The sequence below is a fragment of the Prinia subflava genome, chromosome 33, assembly GCF_021018805.1.
Source record: "Prinia subflava isolate CZ2003 ecotype Zambia chromosome 33, Cam_Psub_1.2, whole genome shotgun sequence".
Taxonomy (NCBI): Eukaryota; Metazoa; Chordata; class Aves; order Passeriformes; family Cisticolidae; genus Prinia; species Prinia subflava.
The window spans coordinates 72111-81299 of record NC_086279.1 but is presented as its reverse complement, the minus strand read 5'-3'; the positions used below and the strand labels follow the sequence as shown (position 1 = coordinate 81299).

Here is a 9189-nt window from a genome sequence, read left to right as displayed (position 1 = left end):
GTTCCCTCTAGATAGCTTTCCTGGCAACATCTCCATTCATTACCCTGGCCATAAATTGTTTAAATCAGCCTTTCTATTGGTTCCTAAATTTATGACTTCCAAAACACCACTTGATGTTGTGACCATATTTACTGATGGCTCGGGGTACTCTCACAAGTCTGTGATGACTTAGAAGGACCCTTGGACTCAGAAGTGGGAATCTAACGTCCAAATAGTTGAAGGATCACCCCAGATTGCCGAACCTGCTGCCATCATCAGGGCATTTGATAAATTCCAACAACCTTTCAACTTAGTAGCTTATTTGGCCTATGTTGCCGGGGTAGCCATGAGGGCAGAACATGCTGTTTTAAAGGAGGTCTCACACCCAAAATTGTTCAGCTTGCTTTCAAAACTTGTCAAACTCATTTCCCACTGAAAGCAGCCCCTCCACGCGATGCACATGAGGTCACATACAGACCTGCCAGGCCGTGTTGCTGAAGGTAATAGGCGAGAGGACATCCTTGCAATGGTATCTGGACCACCTACCCTGCCAGATGTTTTTCAAAAAGCAAAACTGTTCCATGTGTTTTATCATCAGAATGCATCAGCACTTTCGAGGATCTTTAAAATCTCAAGAGAGCAAGTGAAGGCAATTGTGGCTGCGTGCCCCAATTGCCAAACCTACCAGATATACCTTTTCTTTCTGTTGCAGTCAACCCTAAAGGCTTGTGGAGTTGCCAAATATGGCAAACTTATGTTACCCATTTGTCACTGTTAGCCACGCTCAAATAGTACACAGAGTTGGAATTTGGGAGAGCAGCATCAGCAGAGAAAAATCTCTGCCCTTTGTTTATTACTTCCTATTATATACTTGTTGAAAGGTGACCCTGGATTGGAGGGTGGTATTCCCACCTAGCAACCACATTGGTCAAAGGGATGGTCACACAACCTTGTCTGTTCCAGAAAGGAATGTGAAAACAATATCAGTGTTTATAGAACACAACTGCTGTTTACATGAAAAGAGCATGAGAAGGTGCAAACCTTCTACTTTAATATGAATGCTCAGCAAACTAGGAAAATCTCATAGTGACACCCATATACCCTGCATTTAGTCATCAAAAATATATAGATGTGTCCATAAACACCTTCTCAGGTGCTGTGTTCGCTTCAGCACATGCTGGAGAGAGTATCCGTTTTGTTAAGTGGCATTTTTTCCTTGGCCTTTCTGCCCTTGGTGTCCCAGAAGAAATTAAGACCAATAATAGTTCTGCATACTCTTCAAAACAATTAAAAACCTTCTTCCAGCAATGGGGTATCCAACACAAGAGCGGTATACCCCACTCGCCCACAGGACAATCAGTTGTAGAAAGAGCGCACCAGAACATCAAGCGTGTCCAAAAGCGGGGAGGTGCAGAAGTTTAGTCTCCCATAGAGAGACTCTGCAGGGCTCTCTATGTTATTAATTTCCTAAATTGCTCCACCTCCGAGCCAGACCCCCCCGTCGTATGGCACTTCTCGAATTTGACCAGAGCTAAGCTCAAGGACAATCCGCCAGTGTTGGTCAAGGACCCTGAAATCCACCAGATCTCAGGACCTCTACAATTGATTACCTGGGACAGGGGGTATGTATGCCTCTCAACTCCATTCGGACCCAAATGTGTACCAAGTAAATATATTAAGTCATACCTTGGTCCACCAATTGAAACTCATGATTTTCAAGATCTTTCAGACCCTATTACAAGCCAACCTAGAGACCAAAGATCAGCAGCATGGAGGAGGCGCTCAAGAAAACTGAGATCTATGACTGCCACACGACGACCAGTCACCCGTGCCTTTGCAAAAAAGGCACGGGTCTTAATTGTTTTTAATTGTTACTTCAAACAATTTATCGAACTACCCATTACAGCCTAACTCAGATAACCCCCATTCTTTATATTACTCCCCTCCATCTCCTTCCATACACTCTTTTCCCTTGTCTGTTCACCTTACCCCCTCACCTTTTGGTTTTATAAATGAAGAAGGGGGAGGTGGAGGGTGGATGGCAACAGGGACAAGTTTTAAGAAGTTTACATAAGGTGTTTCTTTTTCAGAGGAAGCCCAAGCCCAGAATGCACCAGTTTGCCAGGATCTTGGTGCTGTGGATTGCAGGGTGCCTCACCATGAATGCTTGGCTTATGGACCAACCCAAAGAAAACACTGGGGTCACGCTAGCCAAGACACTTCACCAAGAAAACATGTTTGTCCATCTGTTTGGTAGCATGAATAATCCGCTAACAACATGTCTGGTGGGGACCCCCCTCAAATTCAACAACTACCCCTTTGTTGGGAAAAGCCGAAATCTGGTAGACTCTCGGGATGAGTGGGCAAAGATTTTGCCACATGCACCCGAGGAGCCCCAGGAATTGGAGCTACTGGGGTCTGCCAAGGCCACATCTATTAGGTTTACCTATAGAAGAGTAACCTATGCTATCAGTAGATCTGTTTATACAAAGAATGTGTCTCCCTCTAGGAGACTGTACTGGGCCCATAACTGGTGCAATTATATCGCCATCACGCTGTCCAAGTCCTCTCAAAATCCCAGAGTCTTACTGCAAGGAGTGTTTCTGATTTGCGGGGATAGGGTTTGGGCAGGGATTCCTTCCCAAGTGATGGGAGGTCCTTGCACACTCCGCAAGCCTGCAGTGCTAACGCCAAACATAACGCTAATAGAGGATTGGAAGAAAGATAAAACATCATTTGTACGCCAAAAGAGAGATTTAACTCAATTAGATGAAAATTGTGACACCCAAATTTCAGATTAGCCATACAATGGGAGGGTTCTCACGTCCATCTTTTTGCCGTGGGTCACAATGGCAAAGGCCGTCAGGGAGATTTCCCACCTTGAATGTTGGCTGGGCAAGAATGCCAATTTAACATCTGCTGTATTAAGTGACCTCCTGGTGGAAGAAGGAGGAAAGAGAGGGGGACTGTTTTTGGAGCTTGAAGGACTCCAAAGCTAAGCCCCAAATGCCCTTTGGGAATATTTTGGGGGTGTCCTGGGAGGTTGTTTTTTCATGGGGGAGGCAGGAGAGGGGAGAACACTGGGACACCAAAGTGTGCAGCCCAGAGAGAGGAGACCCCAGGATTCAGCCTGGGGAGGGGGACACCCTGGCAAGGGGGAACCCTTGGAGCTCCCCACAGCCTGAAGCAGAGTCAGGGGAAATGGGAGCACTTGGACCCCCAGAGCCCTGGCATTGCTAAGTGGGAGCCCAGAGAGGGGGAGGCAGGGAACCCCCAGGGGCTGCAGGGAACCCCCAGCAGCAGAGAGAAGGGGGAGCCCCGGAAGCCCAAGTTCGAAAAGCAGAGAGGGGGGACCCAAGGGATTCTTGGACCCCTGACAGCCTGGAGAGGGTGGGGATGCCAGAGAGGAGAATCCTCAGTACATGCAGGACCCCCTGAAGTCCCAAGTGGAGAGATCAGAGAGAGGAAAGCCCTGGAGAGGCTTTTTTTGGGGGGGATGATCATGTTCCATGCAGGTCTTGTGGGGGCTCAATCTTGGTATTCCTGAGGTTTTTGCAGGTAAATCTTGGTAGTCTGGGGTATTTTGGGGCTGAATCTTGGTGGTCATTCCCAAACCTTGGCTGGATGGAGGAGGAGGCTGTGAGGAAGATGGCTCAGGAGACCCAGGCAGGTGAGGAGGAAGTCACTGCCCCTTTGCCTCTCTCTCCTGCTCCATCTCCCAGCCTAGCCTGGCTCCCAGCTGCAGGACAACTCCACTCATCATAACCTCAAAATTCATCACCCCCACCCATCACCCCATAACCCCTCCTCCTGCCCACGGAGCACAGGTACTGCTTCAGGGGTCGCTTCATCTCGTCATGTCCCGCTGTGTCCTCTCGTGTCCCCTCGGGTCCCCACGGCTCTTTGGGCGCCCTGGAAACAGCAGAAAACGCTCTCTGGAACAGTGACCAGCAGTCGCTGACCTTGGGAACACTCCTGTCACCACTCCTGTCACTGTCGGTGTTGGGGTGGCTGTAGGAACGTTTCCAGCCCTGCAGCCATGCCCAGCACCGGCTCCCCGGGGACCCCTCGCCTCTTTTAGTATCCCCCTTGGGGGTGGCGGCAGTCATGGTGCACCACTTGTAGGTCTTCAGTAGGGTGTGGGGCTCGCGAGTAGCCAGGCAGGCTTCCACCTCCATCTGTGGGATGAGGGAAGAGTCCAGTTTGGGGGTTTCAGGGGGTAGATATGTTGGTTGTGGAGTGGGGGGGATGCATTCTGGGGGGGGTCCATTGTGCTGGATTTGGGGGCAGTGAGATAGGGGGAGTTATTTTCGGGGTTGGATTTGGGGATGGTGGGATGAGTGGAGGCATTTTGGGGGTCCATGGGCTGGATTTGGGGGCAGTGAGATAGGGGGAGTTATTTTCGGGGTTGGATTTGGGGATGGTGGGATGAGTGGAGGCATTTTGGGTGTCCATGGGCTGGATTTGGGGGCAGTGGGACGGAGAGAGACATTTTGGGATTTGAATTTGTGACTGATGGGATGGGGAGAATAGTTTTGGGGCTTCAGAGCTGGATTTGGGGGCAGTGGGATGGGGAAAGGCATTTTGGGGTTGGATATGGGGTTGGTGAGATTGGGAGAATCATTTTCGGGGCTAAATTTGGGAGTGATAGGATGGAGGAGAATAATTTGGGGGGGTGGGTCCAGGGGCTGGATTTGGGAGAAAGAGGGGACATCCCCAACCTGGCACCCCCACCTTAAAATGTCCCAATTTGTGTAGTCCCAAATCCCTGAGGTGTCCCTGCCAACCCAGGGGTTCCAACTTTTGGGTTCTCCTGCCCAGTCAGGAGGTTCCCCCCACAGTGGGTCCTCAGGCCAGCTCTCTGCAGTCCCCAGCCCTGTCAGGGACAGGAGGACAGGAGGACAGGGGACAGAGCGACAGGGTGACAGGAGCCTTGCCACCCCAGTGCAATGGGTCCAGGCAGGACCAGAGGCATTTCTGTTGCACCCTGACCTCAATTCCACTCCCCATCTCCGCTCCCTCCACACCCTGAGGACACCCCTGCCCCCCCACTTTGTCACCCTGTGGTGCCCCTCAGCAGGGGGGCTTGGTGGCACTGCAGAACCCCCTCTCTGTGCCATCCCTGAGGTGGCACCCATGCTTTTTGTCACTGCCACTCAGCAATTTGTCACCAGCACTCCAAGGTGGGGGGCGGCCCACATCCTACAGGGTGGAGGTGCCAACATTTTTGGGAATGCTCCTGGCCACTTCCACCACCCTGCATGCCCGTAAGGATGCTGCATGACCCCGCACCACCTGCTCTGCTTTGGCTGCAGCATCTCATAGGCGGGCCTTGGGGACTTTGGGAACTGTCCCCATGTCCTGCCCTCGGTCCCCCACGGTACCTCTGCTGCTGCGCCCGCACTCTGCAACATCACAAGTCACTCCTCGAAGGAGATGCAGGGTCATGGTGGCTCCTGCAGTCCCTCCAAAATGGCAGCTGGGGGACACGAGATGCTGCAGGTGTCAGTTTGGGGGGATGGTGCTTGTTTGTGAGGAAGTTGGGGTCTCCAGGATGGCTCCTGAAGTTCCCTCCCATCACCACAAAGTCACTCCCCCAGCCTGTGCCTCAGTTTCCCCATTGCTCTGCAGGGACCACCCAGAACCGATGTTCTGGAATTGGGTTTATTTTGGGGGGTTTTGGGATTGTTACTGCTGGGATGGGCTGGTGGGCCAGTGGGTTGGGACAGGGTGGTGCCAGGCTTGTGGTCATCTGGGCTGGGGGCTGGCCAGGCTGGGGGGCTGCAGGGCCAGGGGCCGTCCAAATCAGAGTCAAGCTAGGATCCATTGTCTGGCGTCCATCCAGACCAGTGTCCATCCTTTGGGAGTACATGGCTCTGGTGTCCATCTGGACCAGGATCCAACCTCTCCATGCCCCCATCCATCCCAGGCTCCCCAACTGGGGTTGCCCCTCACTGCACACTGGACAAGACCCATGGTCAGTCCCAAGATGACCCCAAACCCCCTCCCACCAACCCCACCAGGTCACCCACCCTGAGGCCTGGGGCCACCAGTGTCCTCTGGAAGTTGGGCCAGCTCTGGATCTCCTCAAAGAGGGCATTGCCAGGGCAGTCGGTGTGGCTGAGCTGGCAGTGGCCACGCAGTGTGAAGTCCAGCTGGACGTGGCTGGAGTGGATGGTGCAGGGCAGGAGCTCGTCCTGCACCACAGCCAACTTGTTGGGGTGCGGCAGGGTTGCTGTGAAGTCCCCACTGATGCCGACACTGGAGCCTCGGGTGTTGTAGCCCTTAGTGTGGGCACCCAGCCAGTGCCACCCCCGGCTCTCATACAGGCACCCATCTAAGCCCACCACAAGGCTCCAAGGACACGAGGGGAACAGTGAGAGGGACAGTGAGAGGACAGTGGTGGGGATTGAAGAATTACAGTGGTGGGGACAATGTGGGGAAAATGGTGGGGTCTATGGGGGCTTATGGGGACAGGGATGGTGACTGTGCGGGCACAGTGGTGGGGACCATGAAGAGACAGTGGTGGGGACTTCAGGGGGCAATGGTGGGGCCATGGGGGGACAGAAATTTGGACCGTGAGAGGTCAGTGGTGTGGTCTGTGAGGGGACAACAGCAGGGACTGCAGGGGAACAGTGGTGGGGGCCACGGGGGATGACAGTGACCATGGGGCTTGATAGGGACCATGGGGAGACAGTGGCTCTACCCACTGAGGGTGACAGGAACCAGTGGGGGTGACAGTGCCCACAGGGGTACAATGACAGGAATCAGGGGGATGACAGGAACTGTGAGGTGACAGTCCCCACAGAGGTACAATGACCACCCTCACAGGGGGTGCCAGGGTCTGTGGCAGGTGCCATCGTCCTGGAGAGGTGACAGCGACCTGTAGCCGATGCTGTCCCAGCCACGGGTGTCCTGGTGGAAGTGCTGCATGTCCCTCATGGCGCGGGCGCAGGCGTTGAAGGTCCAGCAGGGCCACGCCCACTCCAGTGAGTGGTGCAGGAACACCGAGTGCAGCGGGGGCTGCAGTGGAGCCAGGGTGCCCCTGTAGGGACAGGCATCCCACAGGCAGTGGGGCACAATGGTTGGGCACAGTGGGGATGAGGAGGTGGAGGTGTCATCTGAGATCTTGGGGACATGGCAAAGGCCTTGTGGGGACATGGGGCTTGATGGGGACACGGTAGAGTTCACATGGGGACAAAGGGCTTGATGGGCTCCTGGGGACATAGCAGAGGCCATATGGAGACATGGGACTCCTTGGGGACATGGTGGAGTTCACCAGGGCACGAGGGACTTGACAGGTTCTTGGGGACATGGCAGAGGCCACATGGGGACATGGGGCTTGATGGGGACACAGTAGAGTCCAGCAGGGGACAAGGGGTTCCTTGGGGTTGTGGTGGTGTCCACATGGGGACAAGGGGCTGGATATGTTCTCTGAGGCCACTGGGGACATGCCAGAGGCGATGTGGGGACATGGGGCTCGTTGAGGACCTGGCAGAGTCCACCTGGGGACAACGGATTTGACAGATCCTTGGGGAAATAGCAGAGGCCATATGGGGACATGGGGCTTGATGGGGACGTTGTAGAGACCTTTTAGGGACATAGGGGGTGACAGTCCATGTCTGGGAGGTGACAATCCCTGTTCAGGGAGTGACAACTGGCGTTTTGAAGGGAACAACCCCCATTTGAGGGGTGACACCCCCATTTAGGAGGTGCCACCCCGCCCCTACTCACGTAGCACTCGCTGAACTCCTGTGCTGCCCAATGAGCAACAGCTGCCACCTCCTGTGTCCCCACATCCCTCAGGGGCTCCGGGCTGGGCAACAGTGTCCTCAGCACCTCCAAAATCTCCACCATGTCCTTCTCCAGCTGTCCCCATCCTGCCAGCACCCCAAAATCCCAGTGCCAGTAACTGCTGGGGGGGTCTCCAGTTACTTCCGAGCCACTCCTTTTGCCTTAATAGCCCTGGAGCAGCTTGGCCACCGGGAGGGGTCCCTGGGCCAGTCACGCACCCAGGACCACCCCATCCATGGCCCTGATGGCCACAGGGTAGTGGACAGAGGACCCCTCAGGGTGTAATTCTGGGGGTTCTTTGCATCGCCTCAGCAGCTGCCGGGTCCTAGTGTGGTGGCATTGTTGTCACCCCCCTGCGCCAGCAGGAAAGGTGTCCCCAGAGCCTCAGCGATGGTGACAGCCAAGAGGCGGTCAGTGGAGGGTTTGAGCGTGGGGAGAAGTCGCTCAAAGCCACCAGATCTCAGCCCCACCTTGATGCTGGCCAGGAAGGGACTGAAGGCCACCATGGAGCCCTTGGGGGACAGCACTACCCCCAGCTCCGGTGTCGCCGGGTCGTGGTGGAGGAGCTCGGTCAGGAGATGACCCTGGCCCGGGGTGAGAGCCAGGGGGCGTTTGGGGGTCCCAGGGGGCTCGCCCAGCACTGCCCAGCACCCCAGAGTACTGCAGACCCCCAGCCCCCTCCCCAAGGCTGTGGCAGTGCCAGGGGAGCCGCCCCAGGGCAGGGACTCGAGGGAGTCCAGGATGTTGAGCACCAAGTCCATGTGGTGAAGGGGCTCAGTTGGGGACACAGAGGGTGGGAAATGAGGGGGGTTCAGGGGTGGGGAGCAGATTGGAGGAGGGGGAGGCATCCAAAAATGGGCCAAAATCAAGGGGAGAGTACCCAAAACTGTGGGAAGGGACCCAAAATTTGGGAAAGTATCCAAAAGAGGTGGAAAGGACACAAAATAGGGGGAAATGACACAAAATAAAAGGGAAGGGATCCAAAATCAGAGGACAAAGGATGTCACAGGATGTTGTGGTGTGTCCCTACCTGTGCCAGGGCGAGTGCTGATGCTCAGTACTAGGAGCAGGCACAGGAACATCCTGGGGGACACGATGACACCTTGAGAGACACGGGGACATCCTGCTGGACATGGGCTCAGAACCTCAGGGACTTTGGCCCCACTGGGGGTGGGGGGCAGGGACATAGGGGGAGAGATAGGGACATGAGGAAGGAGACAGGGACTCATAGTGAGTCAGGAACTCACAGAGGGGTTACAGGGAGCCACAGCGGGGCATGGGGACACGATGCCACCCAGACACACATCAGGGGACAATGTTGTCACACCTGTGAGGACACTGCCACCAGGACATGTCAGTGCATGAAGTCACCAGGACTGGTGACAGGGGATGCTGCCAGCAGGCCATGTGACCCCC

The 9189-nt window shown here is 55.0% G+C and overlaps 1 pseudogene; it reads right to left on the bottom strand.

The window, feature by feature from the left end:
- Window positions 1-3746: 3746 nt before the first annotated feature.
- LOC134563046 (N-acetylmuramoyl-L-alanine amidase-like) lies at window positions 3747-8855 on the bottom strand (annotated as a pseudogene).
- Window positions 8856-9189: the final 334 nt, after the last annotated feature.